This window comes from Aythya ferina, assembly GCF_964211825.1.
Source record: "Aythya ferina genome assembly, chromosome: 15".
Classification (NCBI taxonomy): domain Eukaryota; kingdom Metazoa; phylum Chordata; class Aves; order Anseriformes; family Anatidae; genus Aythya; species Aythya ferina.
Window position 1 is genome coordinate 7,296,011 of NC_140314.1, and position 19,326 is coordinate 7,315,336.

General features: G+C 40.3%; 1 long non-coding RNA gene across 1 annotated transcript in view; it reads right to left on the reverse strand.

Moving 5' to 3' along the window:
- LOC311444979 overlaps positions 1-19,326 on the reverse strand; it is a 55,136-nt gene that overhangs the window by 35,006 nt on the left and 804 nt on the right. The gene's annotated exons all lie outside the window — the stretch shown is intronic.

A 19,326-nucleotide genomic window follows, 5' to 3' on the forward strand; every position in this document is an offset into this window, starting at 1 on the left:
CACATGTACTAAGTAAAGTATCAACAAATAAAACCAATGAAAAGATTCTGCAAAAACTGTCACACTCTGCATTACATTTATAATCTCAACTATATATATCTCTGCAGTCTGCATACTCTTAAGACTTGGAAAAATGTATGTCATGTCTAGAGATGAGCCTGAACACAATACTGACTTTGAAACCCATTTTCTCTCTGGATTAAAATCCAAACTCTGCAAGTTTTAAAATAAATCAGGCCAAAATGTTTACCCCTTATATAAGGTTCCATAAATTAAATTCAATATGCAGCCCCATCTTATCATTGTTACTAATCTCTCCTCTGAAATTCCATTTTAAAACCTAAAATAAAAATAACCCCAAACAAGTTTAAAGCCTCGTGTTTCATTTTAAGCCAGCCCTTTGATTTTGGGAAATCTGTCTTGCTTCAGAGTGCCTGAGACTGGCAGTATCATACTTGGACCTTGCATTAGTGTTTTGATGACAAACTACCAGCACAGGCGCTGTGCATTATCCAAACAATATGGCATCAGATGGGAAAACTGAGCAGGCAGTTAAATTCATTGCTTAATGCCAGACAAGAGTTACAATTCCTCTCTTAGATTTCACAGTCATAAGACTATAATTCCTTCTCAGCCAAAATTCTGGTTAGAAATTTCTTTCTGAACTTACGATTTTTCACGACTGTCATTATTTCTTTCCTTGTGCAAACATCAAAATCTGTTCCTCCCTTTTGGTGCTGTTGCTTTATTATTATATTATATAGCATATATATTATATATTAAATAGCATATTACATTATATCTCCCCTATGTTATCTATTGATGAATCAGATCAGCAGCACTGCTTCTTCCTTCTTCCTATCCTACAAATTGGGAAGCTCTTTCCCTGGAGTTCTGAATTGAAAGTTTCTACCAGAAGAAAATACTTTTCCAAATCACTTAGCTTTTCATTATTAGTATAGTCTGCAGAGTTTTCTGGGATAGAAATATCTTCAAAGACCTGAAGATAATCAAAAAATTAATTTCTGTACTATGTAAATCACTGCAGATTTAACACCATTAATTCCCAAATGAATGACCTTTTAATTTCCTTTTATCAGTGTTGCGTCCACCCCCCCCCATCATCACTGTGGTATCAGCTCTCCATTATTTCTATAGACTGTGTTTGATATTAATAGATTCAATGCGTTAAATATGAAAGATGGTAACAAAACGCAGGCACTAACATCCAGTGTCCATACTTTGCACTTCTTAGGCTTACCATGAATTACTTTCATATAAATAAATGACAGGACGGGAACAACCTAAAAGAGATCTTTATCCTACAACTGCAAATGAGAAATCAAAGGGAATACAATATGTATGCAACCATCTGGTTTTTATTTTTATTTAATTAAAATTAAAGATTATATCATTTTATTAGTTATGTTTGCCTGTGGTAATTTTACTATCTTACAACATTTGCGGCTTTTTCAGGATACTTTAAAAAGTTGTAAGGAGCCAAATGGCAAATAAACATGTATATAATGCCTACATATACGTGTACATGACATCAGAAGTTCCTGGTGAAATTTGAAGGGGTATTATAATCCAAAAAACTTGTGTTTTTGTTCATGTAAAAACACTTTCTTCCTCATATAAATATCCAATATAGCAAGGAGCAACAGGCATCACAAAAATCAGATTGCTGAGTACTATCTAACTCTGTTTATATTGTTGTTTGTTTGTTTAAAGATAACATCATTCCTCAGACAAGATTTTAAATTGGATTTGCCTTTGCTCTCCAGAGGAGCTATGCTATATACTAGCAGAGAAGTTACAAAAGACCTAGGGTCAAATCTGCAACAGCTGAGTTCTAAGTAAGAACTCTTACTGCAGATATTGATAGCAGCCACAATATACAGATTATAGCAGACTTTTCATTATAACCCGCAGATCTGTGAATCTTGCAGGTGATCCCGTGCTTCGCATCTGCAGCACAGTCTCTTGTCGTTTCAGGAAAGGAGCAGAGTTAAAAAAGGCTGAAAAATACTGGTTTTCATCATGAGGCTGAAATTTCCTTCTCTTGGTTGCAGTTCAGGGCTGTTACTTTTCAGCATTCAGAGACATGAATTCAGCCATCTTTTTTCATATGGAAAGTGAAAATTGATGCTTACAGTATTACCACGTACTTGTAGGGCTACATCAAGCTCACGCAGCTTGACATTTGGGAACTTACATGTCTTTATGGGAATAGCCTTCCTGGGGTTGGTTAAATCCAATACAACCCAGAAATCTGTTCTCCTGCAATAGTAAAAATATCAGCACCTAAATTCAATTAACACTCATGTCTTGAACACCAAAACTCCGGTAGGCTCAGAGGCATTTCATTGTCTATTCCTAAAAAAATACAATTCAGAAATTATAAATAAAGATGCTGCCATTCTGCCTAACTCTCTGCAAAAGCCCCTCACAGTGACAGCTCACTCATAGGGACAGCAGGAGCACCCCTCAGAGTGGAACTCAGCAAGGGAGGAAAAATTGTTGGTTGCACTCCCAGGTCCCTGGATTACTTCCAGTTTCTGACCAGTGACTCCCCGCCCAGATAACTCCCTGATAAACAGATTGCAGAATCAGGCACTGCAGTCCATGCTTTTGCTCTGGGCCCATTTTCCTAGCTCCATCGTGGCCAAGCTCTGCAGACCACAGAAGATAATGCACTGGCTGCTCACCACACAGTCCCGTGACCACAGCATCCCTGATCTAGATCTTCAGCAGTAGGAAAGGAGAGGAATCCCAGCCTGCCTCCTCCTGAACAAGTAGCCTAGAGCCAATTCCAGACCCAAAGAGATATGGCACCATTACCTTTTATAAAAACTGGAGTTAAGTAACCCCTCACACCCCAGAAGATGGATCCTGGGAAGACAGAAGAACCTGGTCCATTGCTTTAAGTCACATCTGCGGGTTTCAAAGTGAGCAATGCTCAGCCAGCTCGTGTTAGCTGGCCAGTGACACCTCCCTGCCCAATATGTAGGCTGTGTCAGTCATTCTTCAAAGGCTCCTCATTCTCCTTCCCTCTCTGAGAAGAGCATGTACTTGCTCTTCCCCCTCTCCCAAAAATCTAAAATATTTATAATTTTTGTGACTCCATGGAACTAAATTTTGCTGATTTGGGGAGCTGTGAAACAGCCTATTATTGTAACTAGTTGGCGTAACAGAAACCATCCACAAAGATCATATCCTAAACATAGCTGGGATGTATTTATTTTTTCTCATTTTCAGGGGGGAAAAAAAAAATTATATTAACATCCAAAATTTACTTTTAAAAACTACAAGCCAGGCACGGGCTTGCCAAGCTGTCCACCATGATGACACTTTTGTGCTGGTATGAAGCCACATGATTCTGGCAGGGCCCCATGCACCTGGACCACTTCATGGAATCGGTATAGCCAGTGATCAGTAATCAAGCCCAGACAATTTTAAAATATCTGTGCCCGTACTGAGCTTTTTACTGTGAGCTTTAGTTAATCAAAACATTGTTTCTCAAATAATCCAATATAATATCATACGCTTTTCTTAAGGATTAATTTGGAACTGAGCATGCTGATGTCATTCATATTTTAATTCCCATGCACTCTTCTAAATTGAATTGAATCTGACATCTTATTACTAAGTCCTATTACATTCTCATGGAGCCCTCAGTAATCTTCTCTAATATTGCCTAATTTAAATAAATGTGTGGCATTACAAAGTATCGGCACACCACGTCTCAGCCTTACTCCAGAAAGATAACACAGCACTATAACAGCTGGTGGGTGAAGCCTCAGGGAACCTCAATGCTTGACTTTTTTCTAGACCTTTCCAGCCAGACCTCTTTTTTCCTACCACTTCATGCATTTTGAAACCTGGCAGAACCTTCCCCCGCCTTAGTTGCTCCAATTCTCCTTAATAACTTTGTATACAGAGTTACTCCAGCAGAAGCCCTCCAAATGTGTAAATATATTCTAGCTCCCAGTTCTCTTTTTGTCTGTTTCATTAAATCCTTCAAGAACTTGGAGCAGTTGGAAAGCTGTGATTTAGCTTTATAGAAGCTATGCTGATTTGTCCCTTGAATTACTTTATATAAATATCACTCATAAATACATACATAACATGTTTGTGTTATCTTGTACGTTATTCTCAACTGCTTTTCTGGCTCTCAACAATTCTTCATATTTTCCTAATACAAATTGTTATCTTTTAAAAGGGTAACTGCAAACCTGAGTATCTGTGCCAGAGATTCAATGGTACAACTGCTAACAGGGAATTACGGTCTTGCTGTAACTGTTACTCTCAAAACTTTTGTAAGAATTCCACTAAAACTTCCACTAGGAATTTATCACAATCTAGGTTTTGAAGCCTAATTTCTTCATTTTCCCTTATTTCTCTTTTCCCAGTTTCTCAATTTTACTCCCAGCTGAGTAAGTATTGCCCTCTTGGGTCAAACCAAATGAATGAAGTGTCAGCTAACATTTCTGTAACACCTTGAAGAACATCTCTCTTTAGCATACTTCTTCCATACTTTCCACTAGCTGTCGAGCAAACAGCCTCCACACCATGACTGAGCTCAGTCCCTGCTGACTCCTCTTTAAACAGACACAAAATTAAATTTGCCCACTGGGCCCATTTTTGAAACAACTCAAACCTGTGGAGTTACCCTAAAATTACACTGCTAAAGTGAGAACAATCTTAAAGTTTTCTTTTAAGTGATAATTTTCCTTAGCTAGAACACAACTCACAGCAAGGTTATTTTAAAAAGCCTCTAAAAGCGTATCAGTGGTGTAGTTGCTTGCCAGGCTTGAGACCTGCCTCAAGGTGAAGTAACTTAAAGCCATAATTGACATCTCTCATGCGAAAATGATTATGGTCGGAGTATCGGCTGTTCCTGTACTTCATGTTAAAAAACTTACTGCATAAGCAAAAAGTAACCAGATAAAATATAGAAACAGCACCAAGAATAAGGTCTAGATTCTAATGCTTTCCTCTCACAGCTGGCTTCATGAATCACTAGAAAGTTATTATCTAGTTCATCCCCTCCTTATGCCCGGTAATAATGAATCTCAAATATTTTTCACAGTCACTTATGACTGAAAAAAACAGCAGCTTCAGGTGTCCTGAAGTTGAGGTCTCATGATGTTTTAGGATCACGATTTTAGACAGGAGAGCCTACACTATGGCTAAATTTAATCAGCTTAGAATCCTTTTTGGATCTGACATTATATTCCTGAATAATTGAAATGCATTAGCTGTCATTTTATAACACATTCAAAATATATGTCATTTCTAGACTCCATATCATTCGAAGACCAGAGTTCCTCAGAGTTAGTGGAGGTTGTGACAGTTGGCACATTAAGAGATGGCTGGTACACGGGGGCTGAAATTACACTTTTTGCCTCCCCTGTTCTCCCATTGAAAATTCTCAGGGTCAATGGCTACGCTTGGGCTTATTGTAAAGAAGACGTTGATAGAGAAATGTTACCCTTGGAGATTTAAAAAGTCCATAATAAGGAAAATGAAGCATTATTCCAATATAAATTGAAAAACATATTCCAGTTCTGTAAATTTATCAGACTTAAACCTCCAAGGGAAACTTGCAAAACTGTTCTCAGTTTAAACACTTCCCAAACATTTACAACTTCCTTTTGCAAACTTCTCCCCAAACCAAAGTCCCCCAAACGTACACTGCCTAGGAGGTTATTCATACAACAGCTGGGCAAAGCATGCAAGGAGGGGCTTTAACACAGAGACGAGAAGCAGTGCAGGAAAAAGCTTCAGCAGTTCCTGAAGAAATAAAGATAATACATTATCACAGTAAGTCTATTGAGGCAGATTAAGTGACACCCAAGTTTCGGTGCCAGGTCACTTACAAAAAGCGGTGTAGAGCCCAGGTAAAGCTCTGTCCAGGAGGGTACCTGGGGTGAGCCAGTGGGAAAGAGCAGCACAGTGCTGAGACTCAGGTGGGATCACACCACCTCCATGCAGCATCTTCCAGAAAACAAACCGTGCAGTAGCTTTTTACTAGGGTAGCATCTTTTACAGTGCAAGAAGTTATCTCACCCTTCAAATGCCACCTCCGTGTTTTAGTCTGCATCATACCAATACTTAAGCATATATTTATACTTACACAAGTATTTATACTTTGTAATAGAGACTGAAAAATAAGAACAAAGAGATGGAGGCAGGTTACAGCAAACATGATCTTCCACCCAGATGTAGACCTGGGGCCTTTCTCCTGCTCTCCTGTCTCAACAGTGGCAGTGTGCAAATTTCCAAGCCCACCAATGGAGAGGATACAACAGACAAATTTCATATCCTGGACAAAACATCACCCCAAAGAAAGTCTGGAGAAGACAAAGACTGGGAGATCTATCTTACACCTGTCTTTGTCAAAGCAGAACAAGCAGACACGCTGCTTGGCAAGCTTGGGGAGCTGACAACAAAGATAAGCTCACTGGCAGGTACTGCTGAGAGCTGGACACGACAGGATGCTGTCCTTCCACTCTTCATGCCTATAACCAATTGGCTCCTGCTCTGAAAATATATGAGGTTCTTCTCTTGTCCTGGACCATAACCAGAAGGGAAAAAAATTCAAACTCAAATGTGGCTCTAACTTTAGACTTGATTCCATGCAAGTGGACTTCACTACAGATCCAGACAACTACAAAAGCATTGGAAAAAGCAAGTGAGATCAGGGATTAAGGACTTCCTTCTTAAATAGACAATGAATTACCAGTTTAGAGAAACAACAAGAATAAAACATTATATATATTTTTTAAAGTTATCACAGTGTATTTTTGTTATACTGCGATATTCTTACAAGCACTGAAATTTATGTTCCAAAAATGCTAGCACATCTTTTATCTTTTAAAATACAAATAATATCTAAATTGTACATAGATATCGAAGTTGAATACTACTTGTATAACTGCCCATTGCCAGGTGCCAAAAGGTCTATCCATTTCAGTTCTAGATAAAAAAAACAAAGGTCCTCCTTTTTATTCAGATGTAAGATACATCAGCAATGCACTCCTACCTTCTACATTTTAGATCAACGTTGGCATATCTATTCTCTTCTTGCATTTGCACATCTTTCTATGACCAAAATGTTAATTAGCATTAGATTCCTCTGACCCAAAGCTCATCATTTGCGTCAAGGTGAGAAAAGCATTTGAGGGGACAGACAGAATGACGCAAAAGCTACTTTAAAGATGAACAAAACTTATTAGCTTCTCACACTTCACATAGATCTGCCAAATTGATTTGAGCTGTGAAACTGTCGGAGCACAGAACCTGCTCAAAACCTCTGTTATATGGAGACTGGGTACAATACTGAGCATGAATCAACAATATACTACAGCTTAATCTATTTTTCATTTTCCTCTCTGAGCCAAAGCATAAAAATGTACAATGTTGAAGTAAATGCCACCACTGTTAGCTTCAATATATTTTATCTATAAAATACATAGGCTTTTACGACCGCACCAGGAAGGTGATGCTGCCAGTAGATCACAAGCTTTCCTCCTTGCATTCTCCCACTATGCAAAACAAAGAAACAGCGATGGTATAGGTTGTCTTTTCTTATCATGCCCCACAGGAAGGTAAATTTTGCATTTAGGTATTGTTTCAGCTCATGAAATTAGCAAGAATTAAACCAAACTCTTAGCACAGAATGACTGCTGTGAAGGAAGCGGGCATCAGCACCACGCAATCTACACATACGCCACTCCGCTGGGCAAATTCTCCCTCTCTTCGTGTCAATCTCACATGTGGTCAGTGCTCGACTTCCTGCACAACACAGCTGTTACACAGATGTGTAAGTACAGAGGGAAAGTGATACAGCAGGAATCGTTGGGACAGTCCCTTGAAGATGGATGAGTATCAGGATGAGGTCCTTGCAGTGCATGTTGTGTTCAGTGCTGGCTTACTTGAATACAAGCAGACACACACAGACACACGTGTATTGCAATAGAAAGGAGGGTTTCAAGCTATGTTTTCACTACAAAGTTTGGGAGCTAAAATGCCTGTTTCCATAGTGAATCAAGAGAAAAAGGGAAAAATTAAGGAGGGGAAAAAAAGAGGAACTGATAGTTCTGTTCCCAGTTGAACAGAATTGTATCCAGGGAAAAGAAGAAAAAAAAAAGACGTAGCAAAATGTTTCACAATATTTATCACAGAATTTTATCTTCTTTTAAGGACTATGGAGAAATCCAAACATTAAAAGAGTTTCTTTCAGTGGAATAAATGGCCTTTAAGCAATTTCAGGACTAAGAAAATAACTGTACTTAAGCTGAACTAACATGCCTTCCCCAGGAGCAACTTGTGCTGTAAATCAGTCAATAGCTAAAGCTCCTGTCTCATTTTAGAAGCCCTGTATAATAGCACAGCATTTATACCTGCAGTTCAACAGTCTGCACTCACATACGGTAACAACACTACTGCACTGACCTCTGATGATTAGTTTTAATTTATATGCAGGGCAGACCTTTTTCACCTCATGGGCTTGTTTAAGAATATAACAACGTAGCAACCTTGACAAAATTGGAATCAACTGTTAATTAGTATCCCATTTAATGGAGGTGAAAGCCAAAGCGTTCTGACTAAGAGGATCCTGCACAAAGCATTCTGACTAAGAGGATATTGCACTTATTTTGGTCTGATAAAAATTACATTAAGCTATATATAACTGCATCAAATGGAATATTTAAGCATTTTAACTTGAGTATTTTATGCGTTAGTAATTCACTTAATTATTTTCTCTAGAGAACAAGTGGAATAATATCATGCTGATGCATGGGGAGTCACAGGAATAAATCTTCAGGCATCACGATAGGATCAGATACCCAAGAGCCTCGCTTAAATCAATAAAAGCAAGAGGAAGGAGTGGGCAGGATGCTGCTTCCGGCTCATTTCGCATCGCCGTATGTACAGCAGGCATACCAAACAAGCTACAGCCCGAGTTGCCTTACCTTAATAAATATGTTACTCAAATTTTCACGCTTTCATAAAAAATAAAGAGCCAGCTATCTACTGGTACATTCTCATTTAAAATGTATCTGTTAGCCCTCTTGCTTCATGATAATCGTGCTGTAATGAATCCGAGCTATTTAGGTCACGTTCTATTTCTACACAGTCACCAAAATCCCAGAAAACAGGTGAGAATGAATCAGGAGGAAGAGTGAAAGGGCATAAACAAGAAACTTCACTAACAATTCCCTGCGGATAGATAAATTAATGTGTCACTACTCGCCAACACATAACCTTACTAATTCAGCTATAACAGCCCTTCTCTAAAATATTTTCTGCACTGTGGCCTATTTTTATAGCTCTAAATTTGATATGGGAAATATTACACCTGAAATCAATGAGTGCAGAGAGAAACTGAGATGGGGAAGAGCCATAAAATGAGCAGAAAAGGCAAGAAGAAAGGGAACATTATGCTAGACAGCTGAAAACGGGGAACGGGCCTTCTGTTAGTTTGTGGGCATGTGTGCGCCTGGTTTATTTTATACGGTATTTATTATATTGGCAAATTGTAGCTGTGGATGGGACAGAAGAAATGAAAAAAAAAAAAAAAAGAGTAGCTCCAAGTTGGCACAAAGGAAGGAGCCCAGGATTTGCAGTGTACCTGATACTACAGGCTGGGTGGCACCAGGGAGCTCCATCTTCAGACCTCAAGCTCTTCGGCAGCTGGGGTAAAATCTAGATCACGGTGAGTCAGACCGGCAGTAACATCAAACAGAGCTCAAGCTATTGCATTGCCCTACTTCATACGCTGCTACTTTCTTGGTGAACTGTGCTGAGAGCCACAACTAACTCAGAAGCAGAAACAACTTTCCAGCTCTCATTTTACTCAGGAATTTTGACAGACTGGCCAATGGACACTAAGTGGAATTCCTGCCTAGCCATGTGGTCTGCGTCTCCAACTGCATTCTGCTGCTGCTGGAGAAGAAATGCAATTTTGGCCCACAAACTAAGAAAGAACTAACAAAATATTACACATTTTTACATTAACCCATTAGCATTACCCAAACAGCACAAATTGTTGGCGGCACTTAGCGAGATGAGTATTTCTGAATATTTTGGGAAAAATATCCAGCTGCTAGCTGGTGAATCACCAAAACAAAATGTTCATTTCTCTGAAGAGTTATCCATCAAAGTAAGCAGTGTGTGCTTTTAAGCTTCCGATTACAGAGCCTATTTGACTTGGTCATTTGGACATCATTCCTGATGTGACACCAGGCAGGTGCCATAGTTCTCCTCAAGTCTTGGAAAATTCCTCACAGTGAAAGAAAACCAAATGATGTTAACTCTCCTTTTCTCCCTCCTTGCCTGCAGCTACTCCAGTAACTATTTTCAGTGGGGCTAACAATGAAGTTGTTCAGGATCTCCTTGTCCATTTGCTACTATGCTGTCTTTCACCTGTTTTCTGCAAGTAGATTTTGGTCCTTGACTGCTAAGGATTTTTTATTCTTTTTATAGTATTATTCCATTCTGAATACATAGCCAATCATAATAAACAGATTTCAGCCCTTCCCTTAGCCAGACCTTGATGTGTCATCATCGTTGCACTGACTGTTACAGCTCTACCCTCACCTTCATTATTTGCAATATTCTTTTTTGCCTAAAGAGTCACCCATAAGATACAGGTAGATCTAAATGGTCACGCTCCCCAGAATGCAGATCTCACAACAAAGTAGCTGCTGAAAGGCTGCGGGGTTATACAGCAAAGCTTAGGGAAGAGAGAGTGGAGACGCTCTGCCTGTACATTCCTCCTGCAGTGCTGAAGAAGTACTACTACTGATATTCCCTATCAGCAGCCTTACTTCTGCACGCCGTCTCATCCCTCAAAAGTTTCCAGAGAAATCAACAAACCAGAATAATACTAGAAGCGGTTTTCCTGTATAGCCATGAAGTAGAGAATTAAAAAGGACTGGTTGTATGGGACTTCTTGAAGGAAAGACCTATCCTCAGTTCCCCACAGTGTGGATTTCAAAGGATTCAGAAGTTTTAGGAATAGATGAACCATCTGTTCTGTCAGCTGGGGGAGGTAGGGGACTTAGTATACAGATCTAGAATAAACTCCCAGTAAAATATTGCATCTTTTTTGGGTATTCCAAAAAAAGGGGACGATCAGAATTGCCTTTTTTATTTTCTTGCTATGTATGGTAATACTGTATGTTTCATCCCTGTGTCCCGGTCTGTACCTGGAACTACAAAACACCCAGAAGCAGAACCAGGCCGCTCTGACAGCTTTGTACACCTCATGTATATAAAACTACTGACAGATTCCCTAACTTTGGGGAAATTCAGATCCAAACTGAAATCCAAATTTCACAGCTTAGGCCCTTCTCTTGTAAAGACGGGGGTTCAGAGTTTTTTTTTTTTTGTTGTTCTTTTGATTTACTTTTAGTTGCTAAGCAGCATTACGATAGTAACAATGTGGGCAGTGATAAAAACTCACAAAATGCTTTAGCTGGAAAATAAGAGTATTCCTTGATAATACTAATGGAAAATGACTTTACAAAGACCTCCCATCTCCGTATGCAGTACAACCAACTGTTGAACAGCAGGTAATAAAAATATGGTAAATTCAACAAATTGCAGAGTGCAAGGAGGAAGAAATGGTATCAAATTTTGTTTCACAACGGCTTTCCTATAAGAGTTTCTGCTGTTTTCTCTTTCAAAAGTTTGCATTTAATACAAATCAAGGCAATGAAAGATGAAAGCTGAGCTTCACTGAAATACAGGGAAAGCTTCCATTAATTCTAGTTTAACCAAATTTTTGTCCTAAAGTTAACAAATCACCACGAGTCTCATTGACAAGATCAGTCAAAAGGTCTACTACACACCTTCATTCCTAGTCTGGCCAAGAAGTACTGTACAGCCCTTCTACATGAAGAAAAAAATAAAAAAAAGTAAAGCTTCCAAAGTTAATGCTTCATCCATTTAGAAACCCCTGAAGTTAGTGAGAAGCTTTACATTCAGTACAGCGAATGCTAGGATGGCGCAGGAGTCTAAGCAGCACAGAAGCAACTCTGCTGCACCCTGCACCCAGACACAAGGCCCTCTGGTTCCAGGACACCGCGCTAGTCCTAAAAGATCCCCAGGAAGCCCTGAGGCTGAAGCTACACTCCTCATTGAGAAAGAAGTGGGAAATTGATTCCTCCTCAGAAGCCATACAACTGAGGAGCTGTAACGTCCACAGCATAACACAACACAGAATAATTCTACTCCGTTCTGTTCAATTCCAATTGTTACTCCAATGTACCTCCGATCATTTGCTGCCTTAGTATGAAGGAAGAATTATGCCTTAAGACCCCACTGAAGGTCAGAGTTTCAGTGCACAGAAGCCCAATGTTTTCTTCTCGTTTGTGAGATGAGGGTGACAAACAAGCTCCTTGGCTCACTCCTAGATCCCAGTCCTCCAACTGTCTGTGTAACGCACCTTACAGGATCTCTTGTGCCACAAGCCGACCCTCAGATGAAATCTGAGGTGCACCCTGAAAAAAGCTCCTTGCAAGGACCCACCTTGAAGGCCACAGAAGCACAGCCACGTTGGGGTTGGCTCTCTCCCCCAGCAGACACTGCAGTGCTGGGGAGCTCCATCCTCCTGCAAACTCTCCCACTCCTCGTGCCACGTACCAGGGCACGCGCCGCACGCCCACAGCATCGCTCCTCGCAAATCCTGCTAGGGCAAGCTGCAGCACAGTTCTCATTAGTTCATGTGCTTGAACTGAAAAACCACACACCAGAGTAATGGTTATGGCCCTACAGCTGGAGCCCAGAGGTATCCCAAACTGAGTGGTGTCTGGTGTGGATGCAGTCAGTGTGGCCTAGAGCAAACCCAGCCAGAACAGGCTAGGAATCCTTCCTTGTGATACAACCCGCAGGTTTTCATTTTCAAACAAGAAAGCGGAGCAAAAATGAAGAATGTCAAGTTAAACTCTTCCAGCAAATCTACAGGAACTGTACTGACTTCAAAGACAACAGTTAATCAGGAGCCCAAAAGCCATCCAGAGACACTCTAAGGTCCCTAACCACGCTGTTTTTCCACTGCCGATGCGATTGGAACTGCAGTGGTTTGACCCTGGAGCTGCCACCCTCCAGCCAAGCAGATTAAACACCCTCTTCATCAAAACCTCCAAGACAGCCTTTGCCAGTCCAACCCAATAACTGTTTTCCTGCCTTTGCACGAGAGCGTGCTGCCTCCGGCCACCTCTCTTCTCAGGCTGTTTGGAAGCCGGATGCGAGGCCCCAGTGCAGCCAGACCCTGCCATCATCTGCAGCCTGCTACAGAGACACGCTCAGCTGCCTCCAGCCTGCCCTCACGCTTGGTGTAGGCCTTGTTAGGAAAATCCATCAGGGCTGCACAGATTGCTCCCCAGATCTGCACTGTTGAGCATCAACTGTTACTGCCCTCTCATTCTCTAGAAGCATCACCATTCTGGCACCAGCCAGGGGTGTCCAGAAGGCAGGAGCGGGCCCAGCAGGGTCATATTCTGCTTCTGCAGCTGCCTGGAGCAGCAGCACAGCGTAAGAGCAGCAGGCAGGCTCACAAGGCGTCCAGCCAAAGAAGCGTCAGTATGGCTCAATCCAAAAACCTCCATGTATGGCTTTGGAATAATCACACTTTCGTAACAAAAAAAATAGAAACTGATTATTTTTTTTTGTAACATTTTTAGAAGCTGTACTGATAACAGCTAAGTGACAAGTTACAGGAAGAATGTAATGGAGTTTCCTTTGAGTTGTTTATTATTAATACAACCTTCCCTGAATGTTTTTCTGGTAATTCCCCATTACAGTAAGACCGCATAAAAGAGGTTAGGCTAACAAGGTTAGGCTGAAAGGTTAATGAGCTACAAGTTTCTTTATAATATGGAAATGCAGTTCTAGGATTTTTGCCAAAGTATAATCAAATTCTAGCTGTGAAAAGGAAGAGGTAAGGACAGTACCAAAATTTGTGTTCCAGATCTCTGCAAACACTCACAGAAATGCCATTGTACACCTGGCACAAGTTCAGTTCCTAGCCCAGCACCAGCATCACACCCTCGCAGGGGTCTTTCTGTTCCACCCTGTAACAAACGCTGCGTATCAACACCGGGGTGAGAGCTACCAGTGCGCTGCTCTCAGTCACATCAGCAACACACACGTGCTCTGTTCAGCTGCAGTATCCATGCTCGGCCTCGGGCAAAACCAGTTCACCCATTTGGAACAGCACGCACACACCTGTTGTCAGCTAATCCCCGCTTGACAAATTACAAAAGGAAGAATAAGTATGTTGTTATTTAAAATATTGCGTTTTTGGCATGACTCACCTCATAAACCCCTGGAACCTAAACGGATTAGGAGTTTGCAACAAGAGTTTCACCAGGATGTTGGCTCGTTATTAATGCTGACATCCAAAACTAAGTTACAGATCCCAAGGCATTTTCAGAGTCTAATAACACGAACATCCTAACAGCACTTACGCAGTCTTGGATTTCTTTTTCCCTTGCAGTGTACGAGCAATATAAAGGCTGCCCCATTTGCTTACTACTACTGTCTATCCCGTTACAGTACAAACCACTCCGAGAAAGCCTCGAGCACAAAGATTTTGTTCCCTCGTGCACAGCTTGCTCGCCATCTAGTGGGCACAGCCTGTGAATTAAAGCACAGCCACTTTCAGCAAGGACTGAGCAGGCACAGAACGTGTGGGTATAGCAGTTTGGAATTAAATATTTCAGTTAGCAGCAGATAAAGATTAGCATTGCTAATAGCACTGGATACTAAATTCCCTCGAACCCTAAATTTGTCTAAACCCTAGGAACTTCCAAAACACCATGCCTTTTAAAAAAATTTATTCTTCTATACCATACATTCTTTCCAGTCTACAAAAATAAACCACAAAGAAGGAAACTGGTTACAATTCACCTTATAATATAGCCAAAATAATTCAGAAAGGGAGACAACTGAGATAAAATATAAACGTCCAAAGCATTCATCTCAAAGACAAATCTGTCACCCTATGTCAGCAGTCTGGAGAAAGAAATTATCAAAAGCATTTTGCAGCTCCTTGAATTCTCCTCTTCTCCTTCCCCCACCCCCCAAGAAGTACAGTGAATTAATTACATGCTTAAATTAAGCACTTGATTAAGTGTCTTCCTTGATCTGAGAGCTCAGTATCTTATTGAATTGACCTGGAGGTCTGAGTTACAGTTCATCTGCTCTGAAATCAGCTCAGGACAATGAACAGCACGGAATTAAATGATTTTTGTGCTTGTCTGCATCAGTTTAAAAATGGAGCGACTCCGTTTAACCAAGCAGAACCAAATCAGACCACAAGGTTCAGTAAACCTTCAAAAGTTTTAAATGCTTCCTCTGAATGACATTTTGCGTCAGATTTACTTGGCTTTTGTATTAGCATCTTGAAGGGGATTAAAATACTTGAAAAGTTCCTTGCAAGTGCCAGCAGAGGAACAAAAAATCTTGAATTTAAAAACTTTATTTTAGAGACACATTGTTCAAAAGACTGAGAAACATATATCAATCAGAAAAACAAGCTGATGAAGTTGCTTTTATTTCCTGCTCACAAAATTTTATGATGATTCTGAACACTGTTTGCTCCCACTAAATAAGGCACTGCGTAGACATACATATACCTTTTCTTTTGTTAAATGTCTGCTGATGACCATGGGGATTAAACAGGCCGCAGCTGGCTATATCATGCATATGCGATTGCTGCTTAGCCACAATTTATGTAGCTGGTTGCAGTCATAATATGATGCTTAAAACACACGTTAAGATCTAATGATGAGCTGACGTTAATGAGTTGTTACAGTACACTTAAATAATTTCCAAAGAATATTTGTATAAGCTGCTGACATGCAAACAGAAAACTTACAGAAAGCAATTATTCATTAAAATCAGTAATACTTTTATGCAATGCGTATTTTTACTCAAAGGAATATTTCTGAGTACATACTTTTTGAAAAGATATGGCAATAATACCATTTTCTCATTAAATCTTCACGAGTCTAGAAAGCTGACAAGTGCATGAGGAAGTGTTTCATTGCTGCTACTCGTGTTCCAAAGCTGAAGAGCTACAAAGGGGAACTGGCCTCCTGCACGGAATAAATATAAGCGCTTACTTTGAGCTGGTCCCACAACAGAACTTTTGCTCTTGGATCTAAGTGATTCTGCCTCTGGCCAACATGGAATCAAGGGCAGGACTCAAACCAAAAGCACACACTTCACAGAGCTATGTGCAGGAACGTAGGCTCCGATCCCACCAGCCTCAGCACCCGCCCGGCCACTCCTCTTAGCTGCGTACCGGTGAGAGGCCCCAACCATCTGCACCACAGCGAGGACCACAGGAGAGGCTGCAAGTCCGAGTCATCTCTTAAACTGCCAGGATCAAGGAGATTACACGCAACTGCAGGCCTACAAATATTTTTCTTTGAGGTTTGGAGGGGTAAGGCAGAAGGGAGGAAGGAGAGGAGTTCTGTTTGCTTAACAGGCACTCACTGTGTTAGAGCCCAGCACCCAAGCTCTCCTTACTACATGGAGGATGCCAAGGGACAGGCAACTCAGCTGGGCGGCCGATGTATCTCAGGAGACAGCCCCATATAAAACACAGCCAACATACCTTCTCTGGCCCTGCAGAGGGTTTTCTTTACATGCAGAGTTGCAGGTTGTTTCAAACAGAACTGTTCCAGCTGGGTCCTCGACCTCTGCCTCCTGGAAGCTCTCAAAACTCAACTGGACGAAGCCCTGAGTAACCTAATGCTGAAGTTAGCCCTGCCCTGACAGGAGGCTGGACCAGGTGCACTGCTAACCTACCTGGTCTCCTCTAACCTATTCTCGAGAGGCAGTTATTGCTCGAGATGCAGTACAAGGACTCAAATAACCACAGGACAGGCTCACCACCAAATTAAGAATAATCTCTTCTTTGCCTTTTCTGTCCATTAAAACCACCCATGTAAAATGTAAGCTTACAAAAAAAAGTAATCAAATTATTTTAACTCCAATCAGTTCAGAGAGCATATATGATGAGTGTTCACAACTAGACTCCTGCTTGGAACTCATTGCTACAGCAGTTAGCAAGTACTCTTCAGAGCCTCTAAGAAGCAATTAAACAAATGCACAAATGTGAGTATTCAAACACTGCAGCACCCAAAATTCAAATACGACAAATACAATAAAGCAAACTTTTAAATGAAAGTAGTATCTCAGTACATTTATTATAAATGCTTGTGTTGGTTTGCAGACAGAGCATACCGATATGTTCACTGAGGTTTCCACTTTGCACGTAAAGTATTCTGTCCTGATCAGACAAATCACTTTGGTATGTTCCTTGAGGACTAACTACTGCACACCAGTTTAAGTGTAAGAGCACCCCGAAGTAATTTACAAAATGGTATCTCTTAACCATTCTAAATTCAAGTTGTTTGCACACATCGGGACTAATTCCAGCTAAATCCGTAAGGTAACACAAATCTTGAAACAGCGTAAGATCAAAAAGCCACTACCAAGAGAATAAAATACCTGCTTGAGCTTCTAATACAAACACGTGTATTTTTTTCTGGGTGAATTTGAAAATTTATGGTTTATACCAAACGTCTGTGTACATGTAAGTTAAGAATTGGATTCTTCTGTCAAGTTTCATGTTTTGCAGTCACATGAGTAACACACAACGCTAAACTAAGAACAATACTACTGATCATTATGATTGATACAAAAAGTAATTCTAATACTACAACAGAAAGAAAATGCAAAAAAATACTTCCAAATGCTCTACACACATATAATATTCTCAGAATCTGGGAATAACAAAAAAAACGTATAATGATATAGGAAAGCATAACCAAAGACATGAAAATTATTTTCCACACATTGTTTTGTACTAACACCAGTAACTAGCATTTGTTGTGGCATCTAATTTCAGGAATACGGGTTGATGTGTTTTCTTCAATAAAAATACATCTTATTATTTCTAAATTTAATTTCAAAACAGTTTTAAGTAAGCATTGTTAGTTCATTTATTTTAAAAGAAAATGCAGTCCTGCTATTCTCTATCTGTTAACTTTTCTTTTTTTTTTCCGATTTATCAGCTGATGTTGGTCATTTTTATTTTAATCATTAACCAAAATTAAGGAGTCTTCCTTTCCACCTACGTTTCCCACTTTTGGGGTATTCTTTAAAAATTACTTTTTCTTGCTTTTTCCTTTCCCACTTTATTTTCTGTTTTTATAATCCACAGCACTAAAAACTTAGAAAAGATAACATAAAAACACTAAAACTTGTGTATACGTGAAGACAGCAGAAACTACTAGGAAAGGTCAAGAAGGGCACAGAGAACGTGAAGTTCAGTAGACCTTTAAAATATTTACATTGGCTTACAAAGTAAAAGGACCTCTACAGACACATATTTTGAAATGTCGCGCATCAGCACGATACTAGAGGATGTTAAGATCATAACATTTCTAAACAATTCTACCTACATAAATTATCCTTATTATTTCTTTCAGACAAACATATTTCATTAATGCTTACGTTGCCATTTACCGTGACTGGGCTGAGCGTGCTAATTAGAAACACACTGAATCCTAGTTGGTTTCCTGGAGCTCCATAATGTTTAGAGGAAATAAGACAAATGCTTTGCCCCTAACGGAGTAACACGCTCCCTGCTACGTAACAACCAGCTCCTTTGGCCAGCACCAGGGATGGAAAAGTCCTTTTCGACATCTTCCTCTGGGCACTCGCTCCCTGAAATTTTCACGTCAGCCTTTTAGGGAGGAACATCCTTTCACTCATAAATTCACACAAAAGTAACTGTTCATAGGCTGTTTCCAGAGCTGTAAAAAGCCTTCCAGACACATTGCTGGGAAATAAATTGTGCGATTCTACATCCCATGCTCAGGCAAACAGCCACGGCACGTTCAGAAGGATGGTCTGTATGAGTAAACACTACTTAGTACAAACACAAAGTGTAGACTTGGGCCCCAAATAACTCACTGTAATTACAGGACAACACTATAACTTGGACTATTACAGAAAGGTGATGAATGCAGCAAACACTATAAGTCTGCAAGGACTTTACCTGGGAGTGTGAAGTCTGACACAACTCTGTTTTGCCTCAGCACTTTAGTTGTGTTCAAGATAATGCTCTAAGCGCTCACTTTTTTTCCCGGAAGGTAAACTGTAGTTGTCAAGGAATAAACACCTCCATGTGCTTGGATTAAAACATTTTAACAATTCTTGAAAGCTGATAACAATCCCCTCCCAGACCTGAGTCCAACTTCAAGGGTTCTGGTCTAAGTCCAGTGTTGT